This window comes from Triticum aestivum, chromosome 4B (genome assembly GCF_018294505.1).
Source record: "Triticum aestivum cultivar Chinese Spring chromosome 4B, IWGSC CS RefSeq v2.1, whole genome shotgun sequence".
NCBI lineage: Eukaryota > Viridiplantae > Streptophyta > Magnoliopsida > Poales > Poaceae > Triticum > Triticum aestivum.
In genome coordinates, this window is record NC_057804.1 from 79,908,045 (window position 1) to 79,922,230 (window position 14,186).

At 42.6% G+C, this 14,186-nt stretch overlaps 1 long non-coding RNA gene across 1 annotated transcript; it reads right to left on the reverse strand.

Annotated features, from left to right (window-relative positions):
* Positions 1-13,114: 13,114 nt before the first annotated feature.
* LOC123094494 (uncharacterized) lies at positions 13,115-13,674 on the reverse strand. Its single transcript, XR_006445852.1, has 2 exons — positions 13,514-13,674; positions 13,115-13,415 (listed from the first exon to the last, which is right to left on the reverse strand). It is a non-coding gene; the product is annotated as an uncharacterized lncRNA (long non-coding RNA).
* Between the last annotated feature and the right edge of the window lie 512 nt (positions 13,675-14,186).

Genomic DNA, 14,186 nt, shown 5'->3' on the forward strand with positions numbered 1-14,186 from the left:
GAGGTTTTACCGCTCTTATTCGAGGAAGGGTTCTCACCATTTTCTTATGGGCCTTTTCTATTTCCCTCTTATTGTCATTTCTATTAATATTGTGTTAGCCCTTGTTTCTAGCTTTCCAACAAACTTGGTTTTGTTGAATTCAGAGTCCGTTTGCAGAAGTTGTGTTAGTTTTGGTGTCCTTAAAAGGGCTGCAGCGGTACTACCGCTCATGGGAGCGGTACTACCGCTTGGAGGGGATGTAATCTTTTAGTACCGCTCTTGGGAGAGGTACTACCGTGGCTACTTCTGTGGCTACTTCCGCTCCGGACCAAAAACTCGTCTTAAGTCCAGCGGTGGTAGGCACGGATGTATTTTTTTAGTACCGCCCGCAAGCAGTAGTACTGCTACCCCTAGCGGTAGTACCGTGAGGACGAGCGGTAGTGCCGCTCTGTCGGTTCTACCGGGCTTTTGCCTCCTCGCTGTTGTTTTTCAAAGGGCTTCCACCGCCCTAGCGGTAGTACCGCTCCCATGAGCGGTAGTACCGCTCTATGCGGGCTGTGAGCATAACGGTTGGATTTTTCCCCACCTATAAAAGGGGTCTTCTTCCCCAGTGAACCCAATCCTTTGAGCTCGTGTTCATCCCCTATTGTTGACCTTCTTCGAGCTTGCTATCTCTCAATCCCTCCATGGATTCTTGCTAGTTTTGGGGGGAAAGGAGAGAGGAGATCTAAATCCACATTTACACCAATCACTTTCTCCTCTATGTGAGGGGAATCCCTTGGATCTAGATCTTGGAGTTCTTGGTATTCTCCTTCTTGTTCTTCATCTCATTTTCCTTCCTAGAATTAGTTGCTTCGGTGGGATTTGGGAGAGAAGGACTTGGGCACTCCGTGTGCCCTTGCCATTGCATTTGGTGCATCAGTTTGAGTTCTCCACGGTGATACGTGGAAGTTACAAGTTGAGAAGCTTATTACTCTTGGGTGCTTGGTACCCTTGAGCTTGTTTCACTTGGGTGCTTGGGTGCCCTAGATGGTTGGTGGTGTTCAGAGCTCGATCATTGTGGTGTAAAGCTCCAGGCAAGCGTCGGGGTCTCCAATTAGGTTGTGGAGATCATGAAGGAAATATGCCCTAGAGGCAATAATAAAGTTATTGTTTTATTTCCTTATCTCATGATAAATGTTTATTATCCATGCTAGAATTGTATTAACCGGAAACTTGATACATGTGTAAATACATAGACAAAACAAAGTGTCCCTAGTATGCCTCTACTAGACTAGCTCGTTAATCAAGGATGGTTAAGTTTCCTGACCATAGACATGTGTTGTCATTTGATGAATAGGTTCACATCATTAGGAGAATGATGTGATGGACAAGACCCATACGTTAGCTTGGCATAATGATCGTTTAGTTTTATTGCTATTGCTTTCTTCATGACTTATACATGTTCCTCTGACTATAAGATTATGCAACTCCCAAATACCAGAAGAAAACCTTGTGTTCTATCAAACTTCACAACGTAACTGGAAAATTATAAAGATGCTTGCTACCTCTTGAGCATGCGTTGGTTTCCATTGAAGAGGAAAGGGTGATGCAGAAAAGTAGCATAAGTATTTCCCTCAATTTTTGAGAGCCAAGGTATCAATCCAGTAGGTGACTACATGCAATTCCCTTGTACCTGCACAAACAATTAAGAACCTTGCAACCAATGCGATAAAGGGGTTGGCAATCCCTTCACGGCCACTTGCAAAAGTGAGACCTGATAAAGATAATAAGATAAATATTTTTGGTATTTTTGTTGTATAGATTGAAAAGTAAAGATTGCAAAATAAAAGGCAACAGAAATAACACGTAGGCGGGAGATGAATATGATGGAAAATAGACCCGGGGGCCATAGGTTTCACTAGTGGCTTCTCTCAAGATAACAAATTCTACGGTGGGTGAACAAATTACTGTCGAGCAATTGATAGAAAAGCGCATAGTTATGAGAATATCTAGGCATGATCATGTATATAGGCATCAGGTCCGTGACAAGTAGACCTAAACAATTCTGCATCTACTACTATTACTCCACACATCGACTGCTATCCAGCATGCATCTAGAGTATTAAGTTCATAAGAATAGAGTAACTCATTAGGCAAGATGACATGATGTAGAGGGATAAACTCAAGCAATATGATATAAACCCCATCTTTTTATCCTCGATGGCAACAATACAATACGTGCCTTGCTGCCCCTGCTGTCACTGGGAAAGGACACCACAAGATTGAACCAAAGCTAAGCACTTCTCCCATTGCAAGAAAGATCAATCTAGTAGGCCAAACCAAACGAATAATTTGAAGAGACTTGCAAAGATATTAAATCATGCATAAAAGAATTCAAAGAAGAATCAAATATTGTTCATCGATAATCTTGATCATAAACCCACAATTCATCGGATCTTGACAAACACACCGCAAAAAGTATTATATCGAATAGATCTCCAAGAGAATCGAGGAGAACTTTGTATTGAGATCCAAAGAGAGAGAAGAATACATCTAGCTAATAACTATGGACCCGAAGGTCTATGGTAAACTACTCACACATCATCGGAGAGGCTATGGTGTTGATGTAGAAGCCCTCCGTGATCGATTCCCCCTCCAGCGGAGCGCCGGAAAAGGCCCCAAGATGGGATCTCACTAGTACAGAAGGTTGCGGTGGTGGAAATAGGATTTCTTGGTGCTCCTAGATGTTTTCAGGGTATATGAGTATATATAGGTGAAAGAAGTAGGTCGGTGGAGCTACGAGGGGACCACGAGGGTGGGGGGCACGCCTCCCCCCGGGTGTGCCCTCCTACCTTGTGGCCACCTCGTGGCTTCCTTGACATCCACTCCAAGTCTCCTAGATTGTGTTTGTTCCAAAAACGATCCTCACGAAGGTTTCATTCCGCTTGGACTCTGTTTGATATTCCTTTTCTGTGAAACACTGAAATAGGCAAAAGACAACAATTTGCACTGGGCCTCTGGTTAGTAGGTTAGTCCCAAAAATAATATAAAAGTGCATAATAAAGCCCATTAAACATCCGAAATAGATAATATAATAGAATGGAACAATAAAAAATTATAGATATGTTGGAGACGTATCAAGCATCCCCAAGCTTAATTCCTGCTCGTCCTCGAGTAGGTAAATGATAAAAAGAGACTTTTTGATGTGGAATGCAACCTAGCTTAATTCTTAATGTAATTTTCTTTATTGTGGCATGAATGTTCAGGTCCGGAAGATTCAAGACAAAAGTTTATTATTGACATAAAAATAATAATACTTCAAGCATACTAATAAAGCAATCATGTCTTCTCAAAATAACATGGCCAGAGAAAGTTATCCCTACAAAATCATATATTCTGTCTATACTCTACCTTCATCACACAAAATATTCAAATCATGCACAACCCCGATGACAATCCAAGCAATTGTTTCATACTTTTGACGTTCTCAAACTTTTTCAATTTTCACGCAATACATGAGCGTGAGCCATGGACATAGCACTATATGTGGAATAGAATGGTGGTTGTGGAGAAGACAAAAAGGAGAAGATAGTCTCACATCAACTAGGCGTATCAACGGGCTATGGAGATGCCCATCAATATATATCAACGTGAGTGAGTAGGGATTGCCATGCAACGGATGCACTAGAGCTATAAGTGTATGAAAGCTCAACAAAAGGAACTAAGTGGGTGTGCATCCAACTCGCTTGCTCATGAATACCTAGGGAATTTTGAGGAAGCCCATCATTGGAATATACAAGCCAAGTTCTATAATGTAAAATTCCCACTAGTATATGAAAGTGACAACATGGGAGACTCTCTATCATGAAGGTCACGGTGCTACTTTGAAGCACAAGTGTGGTAAAAGGATAGTAACATTGTCCCTTCTCTCTTTTTCACTCATTTTTTTGTTTGGGCCTTTTTCTCTTCTTTTTTTGTGGCCTCTTTTTTTCTTTTTTTCTTTTCGTCCGGAGTCTCATCCCGACTTGTGGGGGAATCATAGTCTCCATCATCATTTCCTCACTTGGGACAATGCTCCAATAATGATGACCATCACACTTTTATTTACTTACAACTCAAAAGTTACAACTCAATACTTAGAACAAAATATGACTCTATGTGAATGCCTCCGGTGGTGTACCGGGATATGCAATGAATCAAGAGTGACATATATGAAAATCATGAACGATGGCTTTGCCACAAATACGATGTCAACTACATGATCATGCAAAGCAATATGACAATGATGGAGCGTGTCATAATAAACGGAACGGTGGAAAGTTGCATGGCAATATATCTCGGAATGGCTATGGAAATGCCATAATAGGTAGGTATGGTGGTTGTTTTGAGGAAAGTATATGGTGGGTGTATGATACCGGCGAAAGGTGCGCGGTATTAGAGAGGCTATCAATGGTGGAAGGGTGAGAGTGCGTATAATCCATGGAATCAACATTAATCATAAAGAACTCACATACTTATTGCAAAAATCTATTAATTATCAAAACAAAGTACTACACGCATGCTCCTAGGGGGATAGATTGGTAGGAAAAGACCATCGCTCGTCCCCGACCGCCACTCATAAGGAAGACAATCGATAAATAAATCATGCTCCGACTTCATCACATAACGATTCACCATACATGCATACTATGGGAATTCACAACTACTCAACTAGCATGACTCTAATATCACCATCTTCATATCTCAAGACAATCATAAAGAATGAAACTTCTCATAGTATTCAATGCACTTTATATGATAGTTTTTATTATACCTATCTTGGATGCTCATCACATTAGGACTAAAAAATTTTAACCAAAGAAAATTACCATGCTGTTCTAAAATACTCTCAAAATAATATAAGTGAAGCACGAGATATTAATAATTTCTATAAAATAAACCACCACCGTGCTCTAAAAGATATAAGCGAAGCACTAGAGCAAAATTATCTGTCTCAAAAGATATAAGTGAAGCACATAGAGTATTCTAATAAATTATGATTCATGTGTGTCTCTCCAAAAGGTGTGTAAAGCAAGGATGATTGTGGTAAACTAAAAAGCAAAGACTCAAATCATACAATACGCTCCAAGCAAAACACATATCATGTGGTGAATAAAAATATAGCCTCAAGTAAAGTTACCGATAGACGAAGACGAAAGAGGGGATGCCTTCCGGGGCATCCCCAAGCTTAGGCTTTTGGTTGTCCTTGAATTTTACCTTGGGGTGCCTTGGGCATCCCCAAACATAGGCTCTTTCCACTCCTTGTTCCAAAATCCATCAAATCTTTACCCAAAAACTTGAAAATTTCACAACACAAAACTCAACAGAAAATCTCATGAGCTCCGTTAGCGAAATAAAACAAACCACCACTTTAAGGTACTGTAATGAACTTATTTTCTATTTATATTGGTATTAAACATACTGTATTCCAACTTCTTTATGGTTCAAACCCCCCGATACTAGCCATAGATTCATCAAAATAAGCAAACAACACACAAAAAACAGAATCTGTAAAAAACAGAATAGTCTGTAGTAATCCGTATCAAACGCAAACTTCTGGAACTCCAAAAATTCTGCCAAAATAGAACGACCTAAATAATTTATTTATTGATCTACTGCAAAAATAATCAATATAAAAGCATTCTCCAGTAAAAAAATGGCAGCTAACCTCGTGAGCGCTAAAGTTTCTGTTTTTTACAGCAAGATCACAAAGACTTCACCCAAGTCTCCCAAAGGTTCTACTTGGCACAAACACTAATAAAACATAAAACCAGATTAAAACAGAGGCTAGATGAATTATTTATTACTAAACAGAAACAAAAAAAGCAAGGAACAAAAATAAAATTGGGTTGCCTCCCAACAAGCGCTATCGTTTAACGCCCCTAGCTAGGCATTGATAATTTTAATGATGCTCACATCAAAGACAAGAATTAAAGCACAAAGAGAGCATCATAGAACACTTGATAAACACATCTAAGTCTAACATACTTCCTATGCATAGGCATTTTATAATCAAACAAATTATCATAGCAAGCAAAAATTAGCATATGCAAGGAAGAAGAAAGAGATGATAACAATCTCAACATGACGAGAGGTAATTTAGTAAGATAAAAATTTCTACAACCATATTCTCCTCTCTCAGAATACTTACATGTAAGATCATAGGAAATTCAACAAAATAGCTATCACATAACATATTCTCAACACGATTCACATGCATGCGAAGTTGACACTCTTCCAAAATAGTGGGATTATCATTAACTAAAGTCATGACCTCTCTAAACCCACTTTTATCAAAAATACCATAAGATTGAACATTATCCAAATATATGGGATCTAAAGTTGACACTCTTCCAAACCCACTTTCAGTATTGTTGCAAACATTATTATCAATCTCATATTCATCACAGGGCTTAAATAAATTTTCAAGATCATAAGAAGAATCACCCCAATCATGATCATTGCAACAAGTAGTAGACATAGCAAAACTAGCATCCCCAAGCTTAGGGTTTTGCATATTATTAGCATAATGGACATCAAGAGAATTTATAATAAGATTATTGCAAGCATGCTTTTCATCTAAGGAACTATCAAGTATGGGTGCAATAGCAACGATCTCATGCTTAACATAAGGAACTATAGCAAATTCGTCTTCATAAATATTGGCATCATGGCCACAAGATTAGCAAGCATCATGTTCATCAAGGGATATTTCAATCAAATCATTGGAATCAAAATTATCTATAGATTCATGCATATCATTATGTTCTTCCAAAGCAACGGTCATAGGTTCTTTGACATAGACATTATGGGCATAGTTTTCATAGCAATAATTAAGTATGTCAAAATTTTCAGATTTGTAGAGAGTAATATCATACTTTTCAATCAAAGAAGAAACTTCATAATCACCCTTAGAAACAAAAAATTCTTAAATTTATTCGATATCATAGTAACTATAAACACCCTTTGCATAAGAAGATAAGATTTCATTATAATTAAACTCACATAGGTAGGGAAGGTGTTTTTTAGGGTTCTTAGAGCAACAAGTAAAATCATAGATTTCACAAAGATTCCAAGCATAGCATAGCAAACAATTTATTTGATACCATAAGAGCTTCCCTTTTTCAAACAAATGATGACGCACAAAATGAGCATGCTCATCTAAAGATTTTCCCTCAAGTAAACTAGTTGGGGTTTCAGCACGAGCACATATAGATCGAAGACGATCCAAGTAGAACACTTTAATTGGATCCATATCAATAGATTTTTAGCAAGCAAAGATGCAAGCAAATAGAAGGCACATGGAAACACAAACAAAAATACATACATGAAGAAGGCAAAGAAAAGGCAAATGTGAAGTGGGGGAGAGGAAAACTAGAGGCAAATGGCAAATAATGTAATGCGAGGGATAGGAGTTTGTGATGGGTACTTGGTATGTCTTGACTTGAGCGTAGATCTCCCTGGCAACGGCACCAAAAATGGCTACTTGCTGGGAGATCAACTCTTGACTTGACATGGTGAAAATCTCCCCGGCAGCGGTGCCAGAAATCTTTCTTGCTACCTCTTGAGCATGCGTTGGTTTTCCCTTGAAGAGGAAAGGGTGATGCAGCAAAGTAGCGTAAGTATTTCCCTCAGTTTTTGAGAACCAAGGTACCAATCCAGTAGGAGACCACACGCAAATTCCTAGTACCTGCACAAACAATTAAGAACCTTGCAACCAACGGTATAAAGGGGTTGTCAATCCCTTCACTGCCACACGCAAAAGTGAGATCTTCAGGAGCCGCATTGAGCAAAGCAGCACAACCTTCAGAGGAATTATCCCTAGTCGGGAGGCGCGATGCGCGGGAAAAATCACACTGGATGTGGTATTCGGCATGCGGATAATTACAGTTCCAAAGAAATTACATTCCAAGTGGCCCCGTTCAGCAGCGGATACTACGCCCTCTTGGGGCGGGACGCATTCAAAAGCTTCCAGGTTATACCCCATTACGGGTACATGAAGCTCAAAATGCCCGGGCCCAATGGAATCATCACTCTAGCTAGTGATCCGGACGTCGCGCTCCGCGCCGAGAACAAAACCGCCGCCCTCGCCCTGGAGGCATTATCAGAAGCCCTCGCGGACGAAGAACTAACAACGCTGCGAGCAACAGTGGACAGAAATGACGTGATACTCGACAAGCGACCTAAATCCACCTCCTTCAAACCAGCAGACGAGATAGTCAAATTCCAGGTCCACCCATCAGACCCTACAAAGTCAGCTTCAATTGGGACACAGTTGAACCCCACGATAGACGCCACACTGCGAGATTTCCTGCGTGAAAACTGGGATATCTTTGCCTGGCACCCTTCGGACATGTCGGGCATCCCACGTAGGCTGGTCGAACACAGCCTCAACATACTGAAAGGACACAAGCCAGTCAAGCAGACTCTTAGGCGCTTCTCAGAGCCTAAGCAGCAAGCCATGGAAGAAGAGCTAGTCAAACTACTCAAGGCCGGATTCATCACAGACATCAAACATCTGGACTGGCTAGCAAACTTGGTAATGGTACCAAAAAAGGACAAATCCTGGCGCTTGTGTGTCGATTTCAAGGACCTCAATAAAGCTTTCCCTAAGGATCCCTTCCCCCTCCCCCGCATTCATCAAATAATCGATACCACAGTAGGACACGACTCATTGTGTTTCCTCGACGCATACTCCGGATACCATCAAATAAAGATGGCAGAGTCTGACCAGGCCGCAACGGCCTTTATCACTCCGTACGGCCCCTTCTTTTTCAACACCAAGCCCTTCGGGCTCAAAAACACCGAAGCAACCTATCAACGCATGATTCAAACATGCCTGGAAAAACAAATCGGCAAGACAGTAGAGGCCTACGTAGACGACGTGGTCATCAAAACAAGACACATCGAAACTTTAATAGATGATTTGAGGCTTACATTTGATAATCTCCGAACATACGACATCAAGCTCAACCCGGAGAAGTGTTTCTTCGGAGTACCCTTCGGAAAATTGCTCGGCTTCATTGTTTCCAATAGAGGAATTGAAGCAAATCGGGCAAAAATTCGAGCTCTGTCGCAGTTGGCTATACCAACAGACCTCAAGCAGATCCAGAAACTAACTAGATGCGTGGCTACCTTAAGCCGCTTTATCTCCTGCTTAGGAGAAAAGGCACTACCTCTCTATCGCCTTCTTCGACGCACCGAACACTTCGAGTGGACGGATGCGACCACGGCCGGACTGAAAGAAATAAAGGCACTATTGGCCACAAACCCAGTCCTGACCGCGCAAAACATTGGCGAACCCATGCTATTATACATAGCCGCAACAAACCAAGTTGTGAGCGGAGTACTCGTCGTCGAATGAGAGGCAGACGGACACAAGTTCCCGCTCCAAAAGCCGGTATATTACGTGTCCACTGTCCTCACTCCATGCAAATCTCAGTACAAACACTATCAAAAGATAGCGTACGCTGTCTTCATGGCATCCCAGAAACTATGACACTACTTTGAAGTACCACTCAATGACGGTGGCCTCCGAAGTACCACTCAATGACATAATAAACAACCGCGACGCAACAGGCCGAATTGCTAAATGGGCTATTGAGCTCCTTCCGTTCGACATAACATAAAAACCACAACGGTCCATTAAGTTGCAAGTACTGGCTGACTTCATCGCCGAATGGACAGAAGCCGAACTCCCTAAAGAGTACGACGCGTACTCAAATTGGATCATGCATTTTGACAGCTCCAAAATGCTGGTCGGATTGGGAGCAGGTGTCGTCCTGACATCCCCCACTGGAGACACGGTGTAGTACGTCCTCCAAATATTCTACACAAACTCCAACAATGCAGCCGAATACGAGGCTCTGTTGCATGGTCTTCGGATGGCAGTCTCCATGGGCATTCAACGCCTCGAAGTGCGTGGGGACTTAAACCTCGCAATATTTCAGGTAAATGGAGACTTTGACGCCAAGGACCCGAAAATGGTGGCCTATCGCAATGCCGTCCTCAAAATGTCAGCTCGGTTCGAGGGGCTCGAATTTCACCATGTGGTCAGAGAAAATAACCAAGCGGCCGATATCCTCGCCCGCATCGGCACTAAACGCGACCCTGTCCCACCTAATATCTTCTTAGAAAGATTGTTCAAGCCGTCCGTGGCATGGGAAGGGGAGTCCGGCACTATTAGCCCGGCTCCGAACACAACCGCAGATTCTGAACCTTCTGACGTAATCGGGGGCTCTGCCACCAAAATAACATCTTCGGCCCACGAAATAATGGTTGTCATCGCCCCGTGGACCGGGCCCTTCTTGGCCTACCTTAATAGGCAAGAGCTCCCCGAGGACCAAAATAAGGCACGTTGTATTGTGCGACGCTCTAAAGCCTACAAAGTCCAGGAAGGAGAGCTCTACAAGAAGGGCGCCACCGGAGTGCTCCAACAATGCATCTCCGAAGAGGAAGGGCGGCAGCTCTTAGCCGAAATCCATTCAGGACTAGGCAGGCACCACGCGGCAGCCCGAGCTCTCGTAAGCAAGGCCTTTCGGACAGGATTCTACTGTCCGACAGCCCGGGCAGACGCACAGGACCTTGTCCAACATTGGGTTGGTTGTCAACTATTTGCCAATCAGAGCCATATGCCCCCTACCACTCTCCAAACGATCCCCATAACTTGGCCCTTCGCGGTCTAGGAGCTGGATATGGTGGGACCCCTTAAAGGGAGAAGCCACAAAAAAAATACTTATTGGTCATGGTGGACAAGTTCACCAAATGGATAGAAGCCAAACCAGTCAAAACGGCTGAATTCGGACCAGTGATAGACTTCATATCAGAAGTTATACACCGTTACGGTGTCCCCCACTGTCGGGGATATACCCCGCGGTATGGCCCGGCCGGAGTCGTAAACCGGCCGGGACTTGGTAAACCGGCGGATGGTAAACCGGCAAACAGTTAAGACAGATGGCTAAGACAGACGGTAAACCGGCAAGTTTTAAACTGGCTGAGTTAAGACAGATGGTAGCACCGGCAGGTGTTGTTAAACCGGCACACAATGTTAAATCGGCAAGTGTTGTTAAACCGGCAGACAATGTTAAACCGGCAGACAATGTTAAACCGGCAGACGTTGAGAAGCCCAGGAAAGGAAGTCAAAATAGTTTAAGTTAAAGTCCGAGTTTGACTCCACATGTAACCCGCCCCTTCAACATATATAAGGAGGGGCAGGGCTCCCCAAAGGGGGACAAGCAAGAAACAATCTCTAGGGCTAGACACAACTAGAGGAGAGCCGGTTTACGGCGACTCCCTCGTGATGATAATGAGATCTAGCCTCAAACAGCATGTAGGGTTTTTACCGGATGATGTTTCCCGGGGCCCGAAGCTGTCTAAACCCTTGTCTTGTGTTGCGTCTCTCGATTCCGCTCAACCCCTCTCAAGCTACCACATAGATGCGTTGGCCTCGCGACTGAGTCCTTACACTAAGGACATCTGACGTGGTAATTCCACGACAGTTGGCGCCCACCGTGGGGCCAAGCGCACGGTGGTGTTGAGTTTTTGGAGGGATTTCTTCAGGGATCAATAAGCTCGCGATTTGTCGAGTGAAAGAAGAGCTGACAAGAGCCGGCAATATTCGTTGTCTAATGATTGGAGTCAATGTTAAACTTTGGAGTTGGCAGATACAAGGTTGATCAAAGACAAAGAAGTTTTAGGGTTTATGCGCGCCGCTCCGTGCGAGGCTCGGCGATTCGCCGAATCCGAAGACTGATCAATATGTGCAGCAGCAACGCAACATCGACGTCTACTTCAGCGAGTCATATGTGTCCTGGTAGGATTCTTGGTTAAGGCTGCTCGCTGAATAAACAAAAACAACAACACTGCTACGATCAAGGAAATCACAGCCTAGTACTAATAGTTGCACATTGTACGAGATCTGGTTTGATTTGGGAGTAGTAGTGCCACTGCTATTACTAGCACGTGAGCCCTAATCAGAACAGGATCAACTTCTATTCATCATCTAAACAGATCTGAAGCATTAAGGGAAGATTCTAGCATGTTAAGCCACCTCCAAGTCGACCTGCCTCGTCGCTGCTGGAATATATATATATATATATATATATATATATATATATATATATATATATATATATATATATATATATATATATATATATATATATATATATATATAGAACTCCTTTTTTGTACTCCCGGGTGTATGTACTCCCATCCTTAATGGATAAGTATGAATAGGCTCAGCTGTGAGTTAAACACACTCGGTAGCAGCAAATCCACCATTGATGCAAAAAAAAAAACAAATCCACCATCCACCGTTCCAATTACTAACTAACTAACTCCACCGCATGCGTAACAACTACTAGAAACTAGGGAACTTGATTTGTTTTCCACCCGTGCAGAGTGCATGCTACAAATTGAAGTAGTATAAACGTTACGTCCGAACTGCAATATATGTCCTTTGTGCTGATCGTACAAGAGTACATACATCTTTTATGATACTCTATTTTTCTATGGGAAAGTATAAACACTATCTTTTAATTGAAGAGTATATACCATCTAGTGTGAGAAAGTATATACTGCATTTTCATCAGTTTATAGGAGAAAATATACTCCCTCCATCCCATAATATACCCCCTTTTTTATGTGAGCGTGTGTGCTACATCATAAGTGAATACGTACGTACTTCATTTTCATGAGTATATCTTGCATTATTTCTGAAGAAGTATATACTGGTATATTTTTTGTGAGGATGTACAATTCTTTCTTTTGTGCGAGAGTATATACCACAGGATTTCTGATGAAGTATGTACTTCATTTTACATGAGAGTACATATATAGTATAATACTTCATTTTGACGAAGCCCCCGCGGATTTTACATGAGAGGGTATATACCACAGGATTTTAACAAAGCCCATGGATTTGTACATACTTCATTTTGATTTTCCAGAGTGTGTAGTGCACTCAGCAAATATACTTCTTTCATATGAAAAACATTACCCTTGGAAAAAGATGACCATAAAATACTTTCAATTAAACCACGTACAAAACTGTATACATCGCTGGAAGTAGTATAGTTACTTTCATCGTACTACTTATCACTTCCGCTCTGAATCATCAAACAAATACTTTTTTGTAATCTTTGTTGTCATCTACAATAATAAGTGAAGAGTACTAATAACCTACCAGTTCAAACACGTGATTTTAGATGTTAAGCACATGCTAATCTTCCATGTTTTTTCACATCCGTATATACTATAATCATCGGCACCTCGCCGTCGCTGATGTGCATGTTGCGCCGAACGTGTCGAGTCGCCGACCACCACTCATCTCTATTGTCGAGCCGCTCGTCCGCTGCCGACCACAACTCGTCTCTGCACTGGAGCCGTCGACTTCCCGACTTCGCTGTGATCACCTGTAACAAATGAGAACAAAACGAGATGAATGCATGCATCAAGGACACTTTTACGTCTCCGATGGTGCAGCTATCAGCTTGTGGCAGGAGTAATATACCTCAACACGTACATCCATCGTGCGTGCCAACGAACTGATTGGTCTGGATTTCTTGATGGCTTGATGGGTCGCCGGCGCCGGAGATAGTTCTTGCGAGTAGTACCAACTGGCAAGCAATGAGTGGCCAGGCCGATATTATTGTTACTAATATAGGGGGCAAATGACGCATATCCTGATTTCCTCTTTCACGGAACTGATTTTCAAACTAGACCTGATCCATGCAATGGATTTTTTTGGCAATTAATTAATTCGTTTTATTAAATAATGGATGGATGGCCGTGCATTACGCTCCCTTTACCACGTCTACATGAGGAGTTTTGGAATGAGAGTACATACTCCTAAGAGTACCAACCCATTTTCAAATGGGTGGAGTGGGAAGCCCAGTCCACGGAGGAAATGGGGGAGGAACACCACCCTCTCATGGTCCCTGGGGGGTGGGGACGAGCTGCCCCTCGTCGGGAAGTCGGTGCGAAATGTTGTTGGACAAGTATCTGGCTTTCCTCAACTTTTTGATGTGCCCCTCCGTGACGGAGGAGGCCATCCACCTGCCTCCCGCTCCGGACATGGCTGGAGAAGGTTGAGGTGGGAAGTGCGGACTTGGGTGCTGGAGCTCAAGTGCGCGGAAATGGGTAAGCGAAGGAGGAAGAAGGCGTAGATGGAAAAAGGTGGATCC